This window comes from Ceratotherium simum, chromosome 4, assembly GCF_057802395.1.
Source record: "Ceratotherium simum simum isolate JZ-2026a chromosome 4, ASM5780239v1, whole genome shotgun sequence".
NCBI lineage: Eukaryota > Metazoa > Chordata > Mammalia > Perissodactyla > Rhinocerotidae > Ceratotherium > Ceratotherium simum.
The window spans coordinates 57,921,976-57,944,087 of NC_141903.1; the positions used below are offsets into that span (position 1 = coordinate 57,921,976).

At 35.4% G+C, this 22,112-nt stretch overlaps 1 long non-coding RNA gene across 4 annotated transcripts in view; it reads left to right on the forward strand.

Moving 5' to 3' along the window:
* The window catches only part of LOC147917303 (uncharacterized), a 251,280-nt gene that overhangs the window by 158,675 nt on the left and 70,493 nt on the right, over nucleotides 1-22,112 (forward strand). For 2 of the 4 annotated variants that reach the window (XR_015551984.1, XR_015551985.1), the window contains exon 3: nucleotides 1,488-2,335. The exons of the other annotated variants lie outside the window; for them this stretch is intronic. This is a non-coding gene — a long non-coding RNA (uncharacterized LOC147917303). Of the gene's footprint in view, nucleotides 1-1,487; nucleotides 2,336-22,112 lie in introns of those variants that run through there. 4 annotated transcript variants of the gene reach the window in all.

Consider the following 22,112-nt stretch of genomic DNA (forward strand, 5'->3'; position numbering starts at 1 on the left):
AATGATGTTTTGATTATAGTAGCTCTGAATACATTTTAATTTTTGTTAGGGCATGACCATCTTTGCTATTTTTATTTAAGATGTTTTAGTTACTCTAAACATTTATCCTACTATACGAATTATTTAAAACAATTTTTACCTATTGTAAAAGACATTCGTTGAAATGCTGAGTGGAATTTCATTAATTTATGTAATATGTTTGGAATGATTGCTATTTTTGTGACATTAGATCTTTTTATCCAGACATTTACTATTTGTTTGGGTCTTATTAAGTAGTTTTACAATATTTCATATTCTTATTATATAATCAAGTATCTTCTCTTTCTAGGTATTTATGTTTCTGTTTTTCTTTTGATCAGGATACATATAGACACATATACAAATTTGCCCCCACCAAATAATCTTTACTAACTAGACATTGCTAGTTTGCACAAGAGCTATTTATATGTTTGTGTGTATATATATATATTATATAATATACATATATATAAAGTATGTGTATTTATATTTACATAAAATATAACACAATATTTACATAAAATATGTCTATCTATATTTACATAAAATATAATACAATATAATAGTTACATAAAATATATGTGTATTTATATTTACATAAAATATAATACATATATTTTTTATTCAGCCATTTTACAAATTCCCTTATTCAGCCTAAGAGTTCTTAATAAAACCTCTTAAGATTTTAGGTATAATTATATTATCAGTAAATGATTTTTTAAAACTCTTTTCAAATATTTATGTTGATTTTTCAAGGATTGTTAAAAATATTTTTTACCTGATTACATTAGGTATAATTGTCAAATACTACTGAATAATAGTTGTGATGAGTAGATATCTCTCTATTATTCTGATTGTATTGAAAAAGGTTTTAGTTTTCTTTTTAATATAATATGTATTTATAGAAATAATTTTATCATGTCTAAGTAATTTCCTTCTATTTTTATTTTATAATTTATGAGGAATGACTAATGAATTTTATCAGTGCCTATAATATTTATATACAATATATAAATATAATATCAGTGGCATCATGATATAATTAATTGTAATTTTAACATTTTTGAAATAATACATTTGTATTTGATTTACTAAGGTTGAACTATGCTTGCATTTCTGAAGTAAGTTTCACTTACAGATTATTATTCTTTTAATACACGGCTGGAATGAATAAGCTAATGTTTTATTTGAATCTTCATGTCACTATTCCTAAGCAGAAATGATCTTTAGTTTTCTTAGGGGGTACTATCTCTATAAGGTTTTGGTGTTAAAGTTATGCTGGTTTCTTAAAATGAATGAGCAATCTTCTTATTTTTTTCTATTCCTTGCATTATTTAAATAATATGGAAATTACATTTTTGAAAAAATGTGTAGTTAGAACTATAAAATCATCTTAGTCTAATCTTCAAAATTTTAGATTTTTAATTGCCTTTCTAATATCTCCTATGGTTATTGTTTGGTGTTTCCAGCTGATGTTTTAAAGGCTTTAACACCTGTGAAATTAAGTGAAGATCTCAGAAGGTTTCCTCAAGAAAATTGTTAAGATAAATGGGAGGGAAGAACAAAGTCCCACCAGAAAACCACTGGAGAGTTACTTCATTTACTCACACTGCAAAAGTCACCTTTCATACTCAGATTTGAGGAGCCAATGGAAGCTGCAGGACAAACAACCCAATGACCCAAATTGTTGAACATAATTAAGAAGCTTTATTTGCTCCTTTCTCAAGTGCTCCTTCAACTGAGAGAGACAGGAAGAATAAAATGGTCCTATCCCATTTTTTTGTCCCCAAATCTGTTTGCCCCAGTTAGGCTCCTTCTGAAAACAGGGTCAGGAAATAAAATTGTCATTTCCTTTGCAGAAGTGATTTTTTAAGCTCCTAAACATAATTCTTTAAATATTTCTATAAGCATCTCCTCTCTGGCCTTTATTCATCTTTCCAGTTACTTTTCCTCTCTTCCCTCTTAGAGTCTTCAGTGGCTTTTTTATCAGGCAGCTGAAATGTGTCCCTTAGTATCAGTCATTCCCTACATCACTAGGTTTATCATTTTATCTTTAGCTGAACTGTTTTGTTTTCCCAATTCTCCTTTCAGCTACACCCCCACACCAGGCATGGGCTTCTTTCCACTATGCTCTTCCTGTCGCTTTGCGTCACCAGAATCACCCCCCAAAGAGCACCCTAACTCAGCAGTGGCCCCTTCCCAGAAGGAGTTAATCGCTTCTGATGCAATCTTTGAACCTCTCCCGATCATCAACAACTCAAAATTAAATCTGTTGTTTCAGAAAGTGAACCATAGCGAGCACGCTGTACCACTACGAGATGAGATGCAGAACTAGATGATAAAGATGGTATCATCAAGCTCAAAAATACAATTAAGTCACATCAAAGATGGTCAGAAAAATTGTTCGTACTCTGTGTTCTCCTTTATCTCAGCACAACACAGAAAAAAAGCAGGCGCATACTGCATAAGAAAGGGACCCTTGAATTTGATCTGTATAAAAGGAAACAGACCCTTCCGGCTGATAAGACATGGGTTAGTGGAATTACATTCTAAATTAACATAAACTGCTACACCTACTCCTCATGGTAGAACCTGAGGAATTATTTAAAAATTGAATTTTATTACAAAACAGACCAATAACCCAACTTTTATATTTTATGTTTCAACCCTAAAAGCAAGAAAATTATGGGTACTCATGGGAATGTTGTATATTTCCAGAAAACAAAACAAAAGACCACACTGGAAATCTTTTGAAAAGAATAACTTATATGAGGATGACAAAGTATCTTTCTGAGGAAATCTCTGCTATTTAACTGTAGCTTGCCTTTACTCTGATCACTCTGCCCTTTTGCATATAAATTATGCTTCTTGCACTTGGTACATGCGCTAGTTACTGTGTAACAAATTCTCAATGTGTTCCCCCATGTGTCCCAGCCTCCTCTGTGGTGAAGTTGGGGCCCTGTGACTTGGTTTGGCCAATGGACTGTGAGCTCAAGTATCACTTCTGAGCTGAGTCAATTAAAGGCAGGTGTGCTTCCTCCAGTCTTCTCTTCCTATGCTGCCACCTAAGAGGCCACAAGGTGAGAGCACAGCATCACGAGATTGAGAGATGTGTCCCTGAGTGACCTGATGGAGGAGAGCCTCTGCCCACCCACAGAAGGGGATGTGTGAGTTAAAAATAAACCGGTGCTGGCTAAGCCCATCAGCTTTGGGGCTTTATCAGTTGAGGCAGCTAGCACTAATTACCCTAAATGATACAACGCATACTCACAGGATATTAGGGCAGAAAGGGACTTAAGAGATCACCCATTCCAGCATATTTCACACTTTTGACTGGGTATATCAACAGAAGAACTTTATCACATGAAATATAAAGTACTTAGAGATAAAAGTGAAGCTGCTTTGTTAGCAATGTTAGTGGATCTCCTGGAGTCCCAGCCTTGCCTCTTCATCCTCTCTTTTACCTCCACCTTCAGCTACCAAATAATCTCCAACATCCACACTTCCATAGATACACAGAGCAAGGTTGCCACAGGACAGTTTGAAAGGTACTAATCTAGCCCAACTCCCTCAATTTGCAGAAGTTCTAGAAGCTTATATGTCTTATCCAGGTTCTTTCTCACACATGGAGAGCAGAACCACTGTTATTTTTGTGTGTCTGTGTGTGTGTACGTACATGTGTGAATTTTTTCAACCTGCATCATGAAATGAAGGTTTGACTCTACCAGACGGTGAAGTTTCTGAGAGGCAGGTTTGTGATAATGGTTTATTGGTTTGCCTCTAGGGTGAAGCCCAGCCCACTGCCTACCTGTTGATGCTCAATCAATATTCACTGGTTGGATATTTATCAAAGGATGCATCAATGTTTGTATATATCCAAAGCACCAAAAAAGAATTTAAAATGTAAATGGGAAGCACTGCAGTCATATTGGAAATCAGTTTGACATTGTCTTCTATAGCTGAACAACCATATAACGCCTATGACTCAGAAATTCCAATCTTATGAATACATCCCTAAGAGAAACACAAGCACATGTACAACAAAACTCCCATTCAAGAATATTTTTAGCAGCACTGTACACTATAGGAAGAACCTATTGTGAATAGTGATCTTCCATCGGAGAGTTGATGACTATGATACAGTACATTTCACAAAAGTTAAAATGAGCAAACTATAGTGACATGCAAAATACAGATAAATCTTGGCAATGTAATATTACAAAAATTAATCTCCAAAAGATTACACATAGCATGACATTTTTTTCATAAACAACAAAGTAAGTATGTGTGTACATGTGCATGTAAATATGTATATGTAATACCCATGAAAGCAATAGATACGTATTTCACATACAGAAAAGACAGGTTAATGATAAACACATGCTTCAGGATAATAATTAGCCTGGATTAAGAGAGACAAAGGGATGGAGGGCATATGGTTAGATGCCAGTCACTATTTCCAAGGTCTTAACTTTTGCTAGGTTCTGGGTTCACAAATGCTTATTATTTTTAGATAGTTAGATATGGACCAACAATGAGCATGTGATTTGAACCTAAGGCGGTGATTAATTCAATTCTGGTCTCAGGTCTAAAGAAAAAGAACAATGTTAAATAATCTCAATGGATTTTAGGAAAAAAAATGGAGGCGAAACTTGTTTCCCTATCCCTCATAAGCACACCAAAGACACACTTAGCTACTCTTGGTTTAAATATTGAAGGGAAAATCAGCAATTATCTGATAATATCACCAGCTTTGGAAAGATAAAGAACTATTCTAGGTGACCTAAAGAGTACATATGGTAAATGATATCCAATTTAATAATCATAGTGAACTTTCACACCCTAAGGAGGAGAAAAATATATATGATCCATTCAGTTATGGGTGTTTACATACATACACACACTCACATACCCCTCCCCTAAGGAGGATAAAATGGAATCAGAACAGTTTAAATTAGACAGCCTTTGAATGACTCCACTTCTCATTTCACACCCCTAACACCAGCGTGATGTACCTTCACTCTGGCTAGTTTTCTCCTCTGACCAGGTGGGTAATCTTGAGCATGTCACTCAACCAGTTTGTAGTTTCCTCGTCAGTTGTGGTGAGCATTAGGAAATGAATAAAAATATTAGTAGAGGGTCTGATACTTAATACTTTTCCAAGAAATGTTGATTGAATTTTAATCTGAAAGTAAATAAAAAGGAAGGAAAGACTATTGAGATGCATACTCAGTGACGTTCAGGCAAGCCACAATGTGATGATACAGATGCCAGCCCTTTAAAAAGGAGAAGCCTCACTCCTCCCCATTTCCCTAAATCTCCTCACCCAGAGACATAGAAAAAGAAAAATGTATACACATTGGTAATCTATACATACAGTTTAGTGGCTTTCTATTAAATAATCATTGTTCATTTATAGAATATTTTGAGCTTCAGGGTAATTATTTTGTTCTATTTGGCAATGTTATAATGAAGGCAATGAATTTCATCTTCATTTTTGTGCTAGAGTTCCATTAAAACATTTACTAAAATTAGGGAATTTTTAAACCATAGAAACTTAATTGCATTAATTATCCTTTCTCACCCTCAAATGTTTTATAATGAAACTAAATAATAGATGTAATAATGAAGCAAAGAACAAGTTGGTTTTGCATATTTTATAAACATGCTTGGGAGAGTAACTGTGCTATTTTGTTTGGAATGGTAGTTAGGTTAATCATGTGTTGATGAAAGACAGCACCCAATTTCCTCGGGGCAGGGAGGGGCGAAGAGGAGTGACTTTGAAATGATGTCCTGGGTGTCCTCCTTTGTTCTTAGGTGGGAGAAGATGAGAAAATAAAGCTTTCAAAAGAATATTCCTGTTCACAGAGAAATTACTTGTGAAACTTAAAGCAGTTTTCCATGGCCCCCCTGGGGGCCGTAAATATGCTTAATTTACTGAGTGCAAATCTAGACAAACTGAGAAAATCATCTCCAGGCTTTAGCTCATGAAATATCCTAAACTTGCTCCATGATATAAAGACTCTCTTAAAAAAGAGGGGAAGAGGTCGATGTACTTGACCAGCGCTTGCTCCTTAGTCAGTTCCAGGGAGGCCCACTACGCACTAGGTTGACAGCCATCCTGCTCCAATGCCTAGATAGCACCCTTCAGGGTAAGCAGAATGCTGTCCTTCGCCACTCTTCCTCACTCCCCTCCTCCACCATCCCCTCAACACACACACAACTGAGACTGCAGATCCCCGCCAACCGTGAAGTAAGCATCACAGTGCATTTTTGGATCCATGCTCCTCCAAACAATATCTTATTGACTGAAGAATCTATGAATAAAGAAATATGCTAATTCTTCTGGAAATTTTTTGTTTGATATAACGCATTAGTTCACTATAATAGAGATAAGAAAAATTGTACCTGAGCAGAACAGAATATACTACATGAAATTCTGACACAATCTTAGAATTTAAGTAGACACAACTTATCTGCCCCTCAGCCCAATTTCCTTATCTGAGTAGGAAAACTTGCCATCTCACATGTGGACAAAAGGCAAGACCAAGATCAGTCTTCTATGTTTACTGAAAATTTTGATCTTATATTGTTTGAGGATGAGAGAGAGAAAAACATTATATGTGACCTATGAAAAATACTGTCAAATAAGGTAAAGATTCAGAAAATAAATAATATTTCTGAAAATAATTTAGAGTAAGAATAAGAAGAAAACTTCCAGGGACTGTTTGACATCTTCCATAAGATCAAGAGACAGGTCTGCTATGAAATAAAAGGAGATCGTTATAAATAACCAGTTGAGGCAAAAAGTCAAATGAATGAGATAAAGATGGAAAACAAAGTGGCTTCCCACAAAGAACCCAAACCAGGCTGGCTCCGGACATTTTCACCATATTATAAAATATAAGAAGTCAAGGAAGAAACATGCAAACAATGATGAGAAGATTGTGGCCCAATTTCAAATCAATTTAATTAAGTCGTTTTTCATGAACTAAGGCACAAATATGTTCTCAGACATGTGAGTGATCAGAATATGTAGTATTTATACGCTAAGGTACATGAAGAGGTACTCCAGCTGACCAGGAACAGAGCATAATCAAGGATTCATAATGGCCTATCACCTTAAAAAAGGACTGTTATAAGCAGTACAACCAGTTTTAAAAGGCAAGAGACTAAATAATCTTTGTATCTGGTAAGAATACTAAAGAGAATGTAAAAAAAAATACCTCTTAAAATCAATAACAAACATTTTCTCCTTCAAAAGCACCCTCCTGCTTCCATGAGCAGCACTGCTAATCAATCACCTGCTGAGATCTTATGAAGACTCAGAATCCTTCTCAACACAGTGTTCTGAGCCTTTGTTATCAATTTATTAGAATTGGCCTTTAAGATAAAACTATGTGACACCACAGGGTTAAAGAACAGAACTTTTAACCTAGAGAAGATAATTCAATGGGAATTCTTTATTAAAAACTTCAACAAACAAGATCATCTATAGACAATAAGGAAGATGTGAAAAACTTATGGTTAAGGCTGATTTATTGTGATGTATTCCTTATTGTGAATATAGTTATGCATCTTCATGAATACATAAAAAGGCCTGCTGCAAATAGGTTTTTACAAGGCTGGATGGAGTATATGTGGACAGATTGAAAGGCAGTATGCAAACTTAGAAAGATTATTGATGGTTACCAGTGACTATTTAGTTTTCCTTTTTTAATGTAATTTTTATAATTTATGAAGGAAAAAAAGAAAATACTGCATGATTTAAGATGGACCATTCATTTTTATAACACTAATTCGGAATGAAATTTAATATAATAACTTGTAAATAGGATTGATGACATGTTCTGATCCTATTTTCAATTCAGACTAGACCATTAATTCTCTACTCATCAGAGACTCTCACCTTAATAATTTAGTCCTATGTGCCATGTTCTATTTCAATTCAAAACAATAAAAAGTGTGGCCAAAACAGAGATTCTCAGTGGAATATAAAGGTACTGGGATTCGCACAATTTTTGCAATATTATTTATCCTTGTGATATCAGTACAAGTCTTAAAAGTAAAAAAAAAAAAAATTGAGATCAGTGGATTAAAATTGTATTTTTTAACTGAATTCAACACTTTGAACTCAATTCATTGAAATGTATTTTTGCCAACTCAGATGCTAATGGCCTTGAATCCAATTATCCTACAGATCTGTCAACCTGTAACAGCCTAGTGCCAAGTAGAAGCTTTTAATAGAAAAACAAGGCATTTCATGGGATGGTAGAAATTGGAGAAGAGGATAAGAAGTGATTAAGTTATCCAATAATGGACACAGCTCTGGAGGATTCACCTTCCTTAATTACACAAAATTCAACCAACCAACTCAGCCTAAATTTTCCCTTAATTGGCTGTCACAGTTTTTAAACCATAACTGGCAAACTTAATTTACACTTGGGTTAGAAAAGTATTAGAAGTAGAAGGCTAATAAATGTGACCATGGTGGTCACTATCGGCGTAACTGATCACAATGTCATCCACCATCATGTGAAGAGACTCAAAATCAAAGAATAGACCAGTTTCCCCAGATAACTTGAAAATAACGTCATCACTACTCCTTGGGTCTATCATTGTCAGTATCTCTCAGAAATGAAGACTCCTACTTTAGCTCTCAACTTACCCTTCATAATTCTGTTTCAGAAATAAATACATTTATGGGGTTGGCCAGTGGCATAGTGATTAAGTTTAGCGTGCTTCGCTTCGGCGGCCAGGAGTTCACGAGTTTGGATCCTGGGCACAGACCTGCATCACTCATCAAGCCATGCTGTGGCAGTGACCCACATACAAAATAGAGAAAAGATTGGCACAGATGTTAGCTTAGGGCCAATCTTCCTCACCAAAAAAAAAAAAAAAGAAGAAGAAGAAGGAAATACATTTAAAGGGCAAAACTAATTGTCAATCCATCTCAAAAGAAATGTAATCTCTTAGTTTTAAGTCAAACTCTAACAAATTCTACTGTTTTTGAGCCATTTTCCACTATTAAGTCTATTTGTTATAACAGTTTGGTATAACTAAAATACCTGGCATTCAATCCAAGCAAAAAGAGAAAATATTTTGTGAGGTGAATTCCAGCTCTGAGGATGTATCCAGTGCAAGCTCAAATCCACTTCCAAGGCTCAGTCCTCTTTCAGCCTCTACTCTCCACCCTTGTTTCTGGCTCTAAAATGGGGACTTGTTTCTCTGTCCTATCTTCCCCAGATTGCCATATGTTTTCAAAGGTCCAGTTGCTTTCGTCTTTCTTAGTAGTACCACAATAATCAAATCTGAACAAAACAAGGTTATTTTTGCTTTGCTTAAAAAAAGTATATATATTTAACTGTTGCTCCCATATCTTCATCTCCTAAATCAAATAATGACAAATATAATTTTTTAAGGAAAAGCCTTTTATAAATTTATAATATTTGAAAGAACTTCAGGAACTTACATGTGAAACACAAGACTACACAAGGTAGTTAAAGATAAAATCAAAGGTCTTGTAAGAAAAAGGATGAGGTAACTATGCCAACGGGAATATAATTGCTGTATTTGAATACTGAGTTAAATTGAGAGCTCTTAGACAACAAAAGCAAAAAATGAAATGCAAAAAGTGATTGCAGAAATCTTTTTAGATGATAAAAGAAAACAAGCTAGTAGTTCATATTTTCTAGGAATCAAAATTCTAAAAAGAAATCATCATCACATGAATCCTTATGAAAATGAGCACTGAGTAATATAATAAAAAAAATCTTCATCTGAAGTTCTGAAAAACCATCAGTAAATTTGTTTTCATTTCTAGAGCAATCATATTTTTGAAGCTTTACTTTTTCTATTAATTAATGTAATTAAATAATTAAGGAAATAAAATTAATTTCTCTTTGAACTACTTTATTATATTCAGAAACAATCTATTCTAACGTTTTTTAAATATTAGGGACATTAGGTAATATGCCATGAAATTGATAATTTATTGCTGTCACTACCTTTTATTTTGGAAAGTAAAAATCATACCACTTGTAAAAAAAAATGACAGATTTTATGTGCAAAGAAAAGAAAGCCATAATCCAAAGCTTAAGTCCAAAATCACACATAAACTCCAAAATCACTTTTTTCTTGGATGTGATTGACAACATTCTGCACCTTCTGAACCTTTAATAAAGTAATGAAGAAGTCACAGTGTGAAAAATCATGCATATACACTTTCCCAGTAAGGAGCTGAGTAAGAAAGCTCCATTTACAAACCAAAAATGGAGCAACATAAAGCAAATTACCAAAATTCAATTTTCAGGCTTTATACTGCTATTTGGTCTGTTCTGATTAAAAATAGTATTACAACTATTTCCAATTATTGATAGTTATTGCATTTTCTCCCAGAAGCAGAATCACAACATCATGATTTTATTTCAAAGAATTAAATAGATGGTTAAAGGTTACACATTTTAAGCTGATTGCTTCTTAAATTTGTTTGGTTGAGAACATATTTTAATATTGAGAAGAGGCTCTATGTTTACTAATTTTTCAATGAAATGAGATTTTATTTTAAAGAATTTAAAAGGATATCTCAAGACTGAAGTTCTGTTGTTCCAACATAGTGTATACCTGAACTTCAAGCTTCTTAACCACTTCACCAAAAATGGGTTTCCTTGTTTTTTATCCTTCCCCAAATTACGTGTCTCTCTCAATGGGCACTCTACTAAGGTTTGGGACTGACTTTCTCATCATAATCGGCGTCCTCAGTGTCTGTCACAGAGTAGGCACTCAACTTTTACCGAATGAATGATTGAATCACCAAATACCCATCTACTATGTCTCAGGAACTATGCTTCATATACACTCTTCACTGAACCTCACATATACAGGTTTCACGTTTCTCTTCACTGCAACCTTGCAAGTTAGGAATTATAATCCTCATTTACAGAAGAGGAAAGAGATGTGTGGAGGTTAATTTAAAAACAATATCATACAGCCAAGAGTGAAAGTACTAGGTTGCATATTCTTCTTTTATTTTCTGGCTCCAAATTTGACAATTTTTCTACTAAACTTGCTACTAAAAGTATTAAGGTACTTATGGTAATTCTTCAGTTAAATTAAAAATTCTGTCTAGTGCAAGGTACAATGACCAGTGCTCTGGCGGACAGAAAAATGAATGGTCATGGGCTCTGCCCTCAAGGAGTTTATAATCTACTAAGAAGAAAGCATGTGGACAACTAACGATGTTACGGTGAAAGCCAGAATGGGGTCAGTGTAAGATTACAATAGTATAGCAACCCACCCCTTATCCTCAGTTTCGCTTTCTGCAGTTTCAGTTATCCACATCAACCACGGTCCAAAAATATTAAATCAAAAATTCCAGAAATAAATAATTCATAAGTTTTAAATTGTGGGCCATTCTGATTAACATCATGAAATCTCCTGCCATCCTGCTCCCTTCTGCCTGGGACATGAATCATCCCTTCGTCTAGCGTATCCACGCTGTATATACTACTGGCCATCTGTCACTTAGTAGCTGTCTCGGTTATCAGATTGATTGTTGCAGTATCGCAGTGCTTGTGTTTTAGTAACCGTGATTTTACTTAATAATGGCCCCAAATCACAAGAGTAGTGATGCTGGCGATTCGGATATGCCGAAGAGAAGCCGTAAGTGCCTCCTTTAAGTGAAAAGAAACATAATATACATAGAGTTTAGTACTAACTGCGATTCCAGGCATCCACTGGGGGTCTTGGAATGTATCCCCCACAGATAAGGGGGGACAACTGTGCAGGGTACAGTACAGTTGTCTGTAGAGGCATGAGTAAAGAAGAAAGTCACTTCTGAGGGAAGGGGATAAATGGATGCTTCATGAATTCAGAGGAATTGGAACTAGGTCTTGAAGAGTAAGAACAATTTGACGGGTAACAATATTTGTAGCAGAGGGAATAGCAGGAACAAAAGCAAGGAGGTAGGAAGACACTGTGTGTTAATCATTCACACTTGCATTCATTCATTCATTCATTCATTCATTTATTCATTAACTTATTGACTGCTATAAATGTGAGGCATACAGCGAGTTGGACAAAGTCCCCACCTAAAAGGGTTTACATTCCAGAGGTGGAAAAGTAAAATACCAGGAAGACAAATAAATGAACAAAAATTTTCAGAGAGTAATAAGAAGTCTGAGTGACTTAAAACAGTGTTTTGGATTAGGTGGTCAGGAAAACGAATAGGTTCAAATGAAAGCCAATAATGTCTGAGTATCTAAAATTAGATACATGTGATTTGACCACACAATCTTCCTTTATACAAGAATAGTTGTTGGAGAATGTTTATTATTAACAATAGCAGCAACAAAACAGGCATAATCTTAAGTACCCGCTACTATGAAACATTATGCAGCTATTTAAAAGAATGAGTTAGATCTCTCTTTTTATTGACTTCAAAAAATAGCCATGATATAATGTTATAATAAATAACAAAGTTGCAAAATATGATCAGATTGAGGGAAAAAAACTTGATTATATCAAGTATTGTGAAGGTACAGGAAATAAGCGCTTTTAAATACTGTTAATAGAGTATAAATAGGTAAACGCTGCCATAGAGGATTTGACAGTATCTATCAATATTAAGAATGCTTGTATCATTTGATCCAACATTTTTTAAAATCAAACACTCTAAAAGATTCTTATACACTCTGCATTTTAAGAACATTTAATCTATGCTTTCCCTTATGTTAAAACATATTTTTCAAAAATTTAAATGTATTTTTCTATATTCACCTACTGAAGAATACAGTTATGTTTTTTCTTCCAACTACCCCATAATCCCCACTTCACTCTTCCCCGATCCCCTGACCCACTATTTCTTCTGGTGAGATCTTTGGGGATTTTAGTCCCAGATTGTTATTTTTTTAATGAAGCATAATTATATGGACTTCATTACATGCTTTAACGATTTATTTGCTCACTAGTCTATGTCCTTCTTCAATTCATTTTCGTTTTACCAGAGCACAAACTTAAATACTTATTTTAAGCATAAGACCATTAAGAGGGTCTGTAGATGATTATATTTCTGAATCTTAGCATATTTTTTAATGTCTTATTTTATATTCATGCTTAAATGTTAACGTGGCTTGCCATAGATTTTAGGTTCAAATCAATTTCCCTCAGAATTTGAAATTTGGCCCCACTTAGTATCTCTTATTGTTAAGTCTAATGCAAATCTAATTCCCAGTCCTGTTTTTTGTCTTTGTAGACATTTGGGATTTTTTTCTTTATCCTTGGTGTTCTCAAAATTTGCCATTTTATGTTTCGATTCATCCATTCATTTGATGAATATTTACTGAGTACCCACTAGGTGCCAAGCACTGTTTTGTATGTTAGGGATATAATAGTAAACACAATAGACAAAGTATGTGTCTTTATTATTTAATCAACTGGTACTTGGTGGGCCCTTTTAATCAGTGTTGTACTTCACTTTGAAAATATTTTATAAATAATTTCTTTGATTATTTCTTCCATTCCACCCTCTCCGTTCTGTTTGGAATGCTTAGAAGACAGCTATATTGCACATCTTGGACCCATCTTCCAGATTTTTAATCTCTCTGTTTTTTTGTTCTCTACTCTGAAGAAACCCTTGACTTGTTAATTCATTCTTTAGTTGTGTCACTAAGCCAACTAATGAGATCTTGAAATTTCTGGCAAGATAGTTGTATTAGTATAAGTATTGTTGGCGATTCACGTTGCTCTGCATGAATCAAATTCATTTGCTTTCTTTTTTCCCCATCTGCATTCTTTCTGTCATGAATAATTGTTTTATAAAATAATTAGGATTATTTTAAAATTACCAATTATTTATAATTACCAAGATATTTATTTTTCTTCCAATAATGGTATGTTTTTTTAATAGATGTTATATCATCTTTTCAATATCAATTATAGTTTAACTTTTTGTTATTTATTCAAATTAAATTTTCAGGTGTAAAATCATCTATTTGGTGACTCGCTTTCATAATGATACGTTTCCTCATACAATTCTTGCCTGGGCATCTTTGTATTCCAGAGTCACTGCTTGACTCCTAGATGCCTGTTCCTTTCTGGGAGAGTCACCTCAGATGCTTGCGGGAAAAGAGCAGGGCATGTTTTGTAGGTGAGTTCATAGCTAGTCTTCTGCTCCCTGGCTCCATGCCCCTCCTGGAGGTCACTAGCCACACAAGACACTACCTCTCTGTTCTCACAGACTACACGCGTCACTTTATCATGACAGCAAACTGCCACTGCCCACTGCTCAGCACCACTGGAGAGAAAAGGGGAGACTGACTGCTTTTCCTCCTCAGAAAGAAATTACGCTATTACTGATCCCAATGTTCTAGCAGCTTCAACTGCTTCTTGCATTCATTCACTTCAAGGTTGCAGCTCCCTGGGGGTCGCCCCCACATCTGCAGGCACATCCTCCTGCTTCCTCTGGTGCTGTGCCTTCTCTACAGTGTCGTTCTGCGTGAATCAAATTCATCTACTTTCTTTTTTCCGCATCTGCTTTCTTTCTGTCATAAATCATTGTTCTATAACATAATTATTTAAAAAAATACTTTTTCAGCTATTTTAAGAGATTTGGGGAAGCACATGCCTATGTTCAGCCAACCATCTTTATCCAACTACTTTCTTTTCATATTCCATTAAATTAATTCAGCAAGAAAAATATTTTCTGCAAAATGGTTACTTTTACCTAGAATATGAAAATCAAAAGTATTGAACACAATCCTCATGAAATAATCATATAGAAGGCAAGCAAGACTAGTTTTATTTTATTTTGTTTTTTCTTGTGCTCATTATTAAACTATCAGTTTCTTAGCTTCAAATCCACTCTTCTAGTCTTCACTTTTGTGAATCTGGGGCTGAAACTCTGCAAACCAGGTCTCTTTTGCTAACCAGATTACTGTTAGGCTCTGACAATAGGGGGCCCTGGAGAGAGAGTAGACAGGAGGACAGAGAGGGATACTGTCCTAGGTTATATCTTGCTCCTATTTTGATTCCTGTTACTCTCAGCATCACCCAACAAAGATGCACCCTGGCAGTGGCTCGTTATTCCAGTAGTGCAGTGGATTCCAGTTGCATTTTTTTTCCAACGCTGGCAAATCCAACAACACCAAGGCTCCTCACAGGTCCCAGCTGCTGCTGACTGGTGCTCCTCAAAGTTTGGTTCCCAATCCTTTGCAGTGCCTCTGTGGCATTCCTGAGGCACCAACACAGCTCAGCAACATCCCTTCCTCAGAAGTCAGAGACCAAGCTCTGTGAGTCCTCCGCCAAGCTTCTAAATTTCAATAATCCTAACCTCTTCCCTTTATTCTCTCAGCCCTGGGACGTTCTGGGAAACTTTAGTGCTCTGTTTTTCAGATTTCCAATTCCTGGATGACAATTCTTTATATTAAATTCTCCAGTTAAAATCGCTGTTGTTCCTAGCTCCTAAGTGGACTCAGAATAACACACTTCCCTACCTATCATGACTGTCTTCAAGGGCCCAGGGAGTCTTCTGTCTTACTGCCAAAATGAGCATGAATTATACTACATGTGAAAAATATTATATACTATTTACATATTTTATTGAAACATTTTAAAATACGGTTAAAAAAATGGATATGGTCCCCTCTCTCTTATAATTTCAAAGCAGTTAATTCAAGATGGCTTTGAAAGGGCAAATAAAAGCATTTCCACGGGATTTTTCTCCAAACAAGTTTTTCTGAAGCCCCAAAGCACCAGAATCCTCACCGTATGTCTTTGGAAATCTTTTCATTCCAGTAGTCTGATCATGGGTTACTTTTCTATCCAAGCCTGGGGAAGCATTAATGTCAAATGATGGATGCTATCAATTGAAGTATAATTGTGCCCAGGTATTCATATTTGTTTAACTTTTGATCCAAACTATATATCTTCTTTTAAATATATAGCAAAAGGGGACAAAAATGGATTAGGTACTTTTAGGCTTATGTTTTATTTTTGTAGAAAATTAGTGGGTGCTAGCTGGCTGTTAACAGTCAGAAAGATAGAAAGCATGAAAGCAGAAGAGACCTCAACATGGATTATGAGCCCTGGCATGCATCCTGCTGCTCTAAGTGGTTCAACGTTTGAGTGCAAATATATACTGTCTGTGGCAGCTCACTCGCAGCAGTCAGCCACATAACCAGCTTTAATAATCCCAAACTCCAGGTGAAACAAGAATACAACATACACAACACCTGGACTTTTTCATAGGTGACTTGCCAGTAAGTGCCAAATAATACATATTTTGAGACCAAGACCACAACCACTTTCTTTATGAAAAGACTGGCTTTTAACATTAATGTCTCACTCAGTCTTGGCAGCCATGAGAATATGGAAAATAGTGTGCCTTTCTAATGCAATCAGAAAATTAACTGAGGGAGCTTGACTGTTAGTACTGTACCCTGAATGTACCCAACTACCGACTGGCAAGCTAGGTGTGAAGCATAAGTGTAAGAGAATGACCGTTCCTTTGCCAAGATGATGATCTTACCGCCATGTTGGAGCTGCCCCACTGCCATCTTTGAGATTGCACAAAATAAATAACAGGGAGCAATGCAGCCTGGACACAGAAACTGCTTCTGGGCTGAAAGTGAGAAGCTTATGTCTGTCTGTTCCATATAAAAATAACTGGGTGATGTATCCTGAAAGAATACTTCATCAAGAATTTACCTTTAAAAATATATTTCTCCTTTCTAACCAAGAACCATTTTTTAATTTTTGTCCAAATAAAACCAAGAAGTAACTTTTTTAACCTAAAATTAACTTATTCAAGGACCTAAAAGAGAACTCCATGGAAGACTATCTCCTCAAAAATTATTCTTCAAAGCTTGCCATAGGTTCTTAAAAATGTAGACATTTAATTACAGTTTCATTTTTATCTCTGTCTTTTAATGAAAACAAACCAGGATATGAATCTCTGTGCTGAGACCTAATCCTATCAAAATGCTATCTCTTATTGGAAACTATTCTTAAAATTTAAATAAGAATATATTTATTCATTCAAGAAATACTTTTTGAGCACTTTTTACATGATACGCACTTTTCTAAGCACTGAGCGAGCCTTCCCAGGGGTTACAAAGACAAATAAACAATTACTTTTTGTTGTTGTTTTTTCTCATATTATTGAAATTCTAACTGTTACTCTTTTCTTAGTGTAGTGATAGTCAGCTAGTGCGAGAAACAGGCAGTTAATAGTTGCAAGAGAGTGAGTCACTATATTGAAAATAGTTGAAACCATAGGCAGAGAGGAGAGTTCATTTGAAGTAAATTCAGCTTTCCTAACTTTTAACAACATTTCAATGAAATCACCATGTCTTACATTAGAATTAAATGCACCCATATTTTACTACTATTTTTACTCACCGCTATTGCTTATATCCCACTCCATTCCTTAGATTCATTTTCCCTTTTGCTGGAGTTCATCCTTTTGTAGTTCTCTCAGCAAGAATCTGTAAGAGGTAAATTCTATTAGACTCGGTCCAAAACTTTATTTCATCCTTACTCTTAAATGATAATTTTGTGCTATATAGAGCCTCAGGTTGTGAATCCTTTTTCCTCAGCATTTAAAGATTTTATTCTATTGCCTTCTAGCATGTATTATCATACACACACAAAAAAACTACAGTCAGCATAATTATTGCTACTTTGTAGGAAATCTGTAAGACAATTTTTAATTAGCTTCTCTTATTTTTCACCTACAGCCACACCATCTACAGTTCTATAATTCTTGCCCTGTACAAAGGAATATGGCTAAGGGAGCAAATGGAGGCTGAAAACCAGGCCATGGGCTACTGACCCAAGCCATGGAATTCAAGGAAGGCATCTGCCAGAGGCACTGTTTTCTCTTTCACACAGAAGTGGCGTTTAGGGTGGTGGTGTCACAATACTGTATATAAGATTGAATTTTTATTTCTCATATTCACCACTATCTAGCTGAGGATGTATGTGTTTCTCCAATTCAGAAGATACTCTCTCATTTCTTCAAATCTAGCCTCTTTCCCATAGTTTTATTTCTTTTCTTTTTTTTTTTTTTTTTTGCTGAGGAAGATTTGCCCTGAGCTGACATCTGTGCCAATCTTCCTCTATTTTGTATGTGGGTCGCTGCCACAGCATGGCTTGATGAGTGGTGTAGGTCCACGCCCAGGAACCGAACCTAGGCCGCCAAAGTAGAGAGCACCGGACTTAAACACTAGGCCACGGGGCCAGCCCCTATTGTTTTATTTCTTATTTTTGGAACATGTATTATGCATATGTTGTAACCTTTTAATCTATTTTCTGATCTGGGTCTTTAACTTTTTTTTTTTTTAAGTCTGTTTTGTTCTGAGTCTTCCAATTTATTATCTCTTTAGTTATGTTCACCTGTTAATTAAAAAATGACCATAATTTTTAATTCCAGATCTCTAATTGGTTCTTTTTCATTTTCCCTGTTCTTGAATCACATCTGTCTATTTACATTTCATGATTCCTTTTTCTTCTTTTATAAATATTACTTATTCCTCTGTCCCTTTTAGGATTTCAAAAATACTTATTTTAAAAATCTGTTTTGGGGGCCAGCCCCATGGCCTAGTGGTTAAGTTCAGCACACTCCACTTCGGCGGCACAGGTTTGGTTCCCAGGCGCAGACCTACACCACTCATTGGTGGCCATGCTGTGGCAGCCACCCATATACAAAATTGAGGAAGATTGGCACAGATGTCAGCTCAGGGCAAATCTTCCTCAGCAAATAAAAAAAAAATATCTGTTTTGGAAGATCGTCTTAGTATTTCTATTTCTTTGAACTATAATTCACCTGCTTACTGAGTTTATGGCCATTTTTCATGAAGTTCTGTTTTCTTCTTCTTGGGTTTCTCCTCTCTCATTTTGCTCTCTGTCATAGTGATATAAGATCTAGATACTTTAAATATACCTTTTAAAATATTTTGTCCAGCATTGCTATGTTGGGGGTGTTGAGGGAGGTGGACAATGCATCAATTAAAAATATCACTTTAATTATAATATACATTTTTAATGTATTATTTGTTACACCAGAGGGTGCTCAAAAAATATTTTATCAGTTTGGTTTGCAAGGTTAGCATTCATAACTGTTTCTGAAAGATCAATGTTTCTAATTACACAGTTCAGAGATCAGCAAACTACAACTGTGGACATAATCTGACCTGCCACCTGTTTTTTTTTTTTTTTGGAGGAAGATCAGCCCTGTGCTAACATCTGCCAATCCTCCTCTTTTCTCGCTGAGGAAGACTGGCCCTGGGCTAACATCCTTGCCCATCTTCCTCCTCTTTATATGGGACGCTGCCACAGCATGGCTTGCCAAGTGGTGTGTCAGTGCGCTCCCAGGATCCGAACCAGCAAACCCCGGGCCACCGCAGCGGAGCGCGTGCACTTAACCACTTGGGCCACCAGGCCGGCCCCTGACACCTGTTTTTTAAGGACTATCAGCTGAAAATGTTTTTACATTTTCAAAGAATTGTAAAAAAAAATAACAAAAAACGAAGAATAATGTGTAATAGAGACCATATACAGCCTGCAAAGCCTAAAATATTTACTACCTTGCCCTTTACAGAAAAAGTTTGCTGGCTCTTGGTACAGTCTATCTATAGATGCTATCCCAGTAATTTTTTCCCTGATTTTTTTTAAAATAGGTTTTTTTAGAGCATTTTAGGTTCACAGCAAAATTGAGTTGAAGGTATAGAGATTTCCCATATACTCCCCATGCCCACACAGACATAGCCTCCCCAATTATCAACATCCTCCACCGGAGTGGTACTTTTGTCACATTTGGTGAACCTGCATTGACACATCATTATTACCCAGAGTCCATAGTTTACATTAGAGTTCACTCTCGGTGTTGTACATTCTGTGGGTTTGGACAAATGTATAATGACATGTATCCACCATTACAGAATCATACAGAGAAGTTTCACTGCCCTAAAAATCTTCTGTGCTCTGCATTATTCATCTCTCTCTCCCCTCTAGCCCCTGGCAACCACTTATCTTTTTACTATCTCCATAGTTTTGCCTTTTCTAGAATGTCATATAGTTTGAATCATACAGTATATAGCTTTCTCAGGCTGACTTCTTTCACTTAGTAATATGCCTTTAAGTTTCCTCCATGTCTTTTCACGGCTTGGTAGTTTTTTTTAATGCTGAATAATATTCCATTGTATGTACTGCAGTTTATTTATCCATTCACCTTGGAAGGACATCCAGGTTGCTTCTAAGTTTGGGCAATTATGAAAATGCTGCCATAAACATCCACGTGCAGGTTTTTGTGTGTACATAAGTTTTCAACTCCTTGGATAAATTCCAAGAAGTGTGATTGCTGGATCATATAGTAAGAGTACGCTTACTTTTGTGAGAAAACACCAAACTGTTTTCCAAAGTGGCTGAACTATTTTGCATTCCCACCAGCAATGAATGAGAATTCTTGTTGCTCTATACTCTTGCCAGCTTTTGGTGTTGTCAGTGTTCCAGATTTTGGCCATTCTAATAGGCATGTAATGGTATCTTGTTGTTTTAATTTGCATTTCACTGATGACATAAGATGTGGAGCATCTTTTCACATACTTACTTGTCATCTGTTCATCATCTTTGGTGAGCTATCTATTAAGTCTTTGGCCCATTTTTTAACCAGGTTGGTTGTTTTTTTATTGCTTGGTTTTAATAATTCTTTGTGTATTTTGGATAACCGTCGTTTATCAGACGTGTCTTTTGCAAATATTTTCTCCCAGTCTGTGGTTTATCTTTTCATTTTCTCAACAGTGTCTTTCACAGAACAGAAATTTTCAATTTTAGTTAAGTCCAGCTTATCAATTCTTTCTTTATGGATCATGCCTTTGGTGTTATTTCTAAAAAGGCATCACCAAACTCAAGATCATCTAGATTTTCTCCTACGTTATCTTCTAGGCTTTTATAGTTTTGTATTTTACATTTAGATCTGTGATCCATTTTGAGTTAATTTTTGTGAAAGGTGTAAAGACTTTGCCTAGATTCATTTTTTTTGCTTTTGGATGTCCAATTGTTCCAGCACCATTTGTTGAAAAGACTATCCTTGCTCCATTGTACTGCCCCTGTTCTTTTGTCAAAGATTAGTTGACTATATTTATGTAGGTCTATTTCTGGGCTCTCTATTATGCCCCATGGATCTATTTGTCTATTCTTTCACCAATGCCACTCTGTGTTAATCACTATAGCTTTATAGTAAGTCTTGAAGCCAGGTAGTGACTAACTGGGTAGTCATTCCTCCAACTTTTTTCTTCTTCTTCAATATTGTGGTGGCTATTCAGAGTCTTTTGCCTCCCTATATAAACTTTAGAGTAAGTTTGTCAATATCCACAAAATATCTTGCTGGGATTTTGATTAGGATTGCATTGAATCTATAGATCAATTTGGGAATAAATGACATCTTGATAATATTGAGTTTTTCTATCCATGATCATGGACTACCTCTCCATTTATTCCTTGATTTCTTTCAATAGAGTTTTGTAATTTTCTTCATATAGATCTTATACATATTTTGTTAGACTTATACCTAAGTATTTAATTTTGGGGGGTGCTATTGTATTTAGTATTGCAATTTTAATTTCAAATTCCACTTGTTCACTGCTGGGATATTGAAAAGCAATTGACTTTTGTATATTAACCTTATATCCTGCAACCTTGCTATAATTATTAGTTCCAGGAGTTTTTTTGGTCATTTCTTTCCAACTTTCTACATAGACGATCATGTCATCTGAGAACAGCTTTATTTCTTCCTTACCAATCTGTATACCTTTTATTTCCTTTTCTTTTCTTATTGCATTAGCTTGGACTTCCAGTACAATCTTGAAAAGTAGCCGTAAGGGGGACATTCTTGCCTTGTTCCTGATCTTAGTGAAAAAGCTTGAAGTTTCTCACCATTAAGTATGATATTAGCAGATTTTTGTAGATATTCTTTATCAAGTTGAGGAAGTTTCCCTCTATTCCTAGTTTACTGAGAGCTTTAGTATAAATGGGTGTTGGATTTTATCAAATGCTTTTTCTGCATCTGTTTATACCATCCCAATGATTTTATTTTTAAA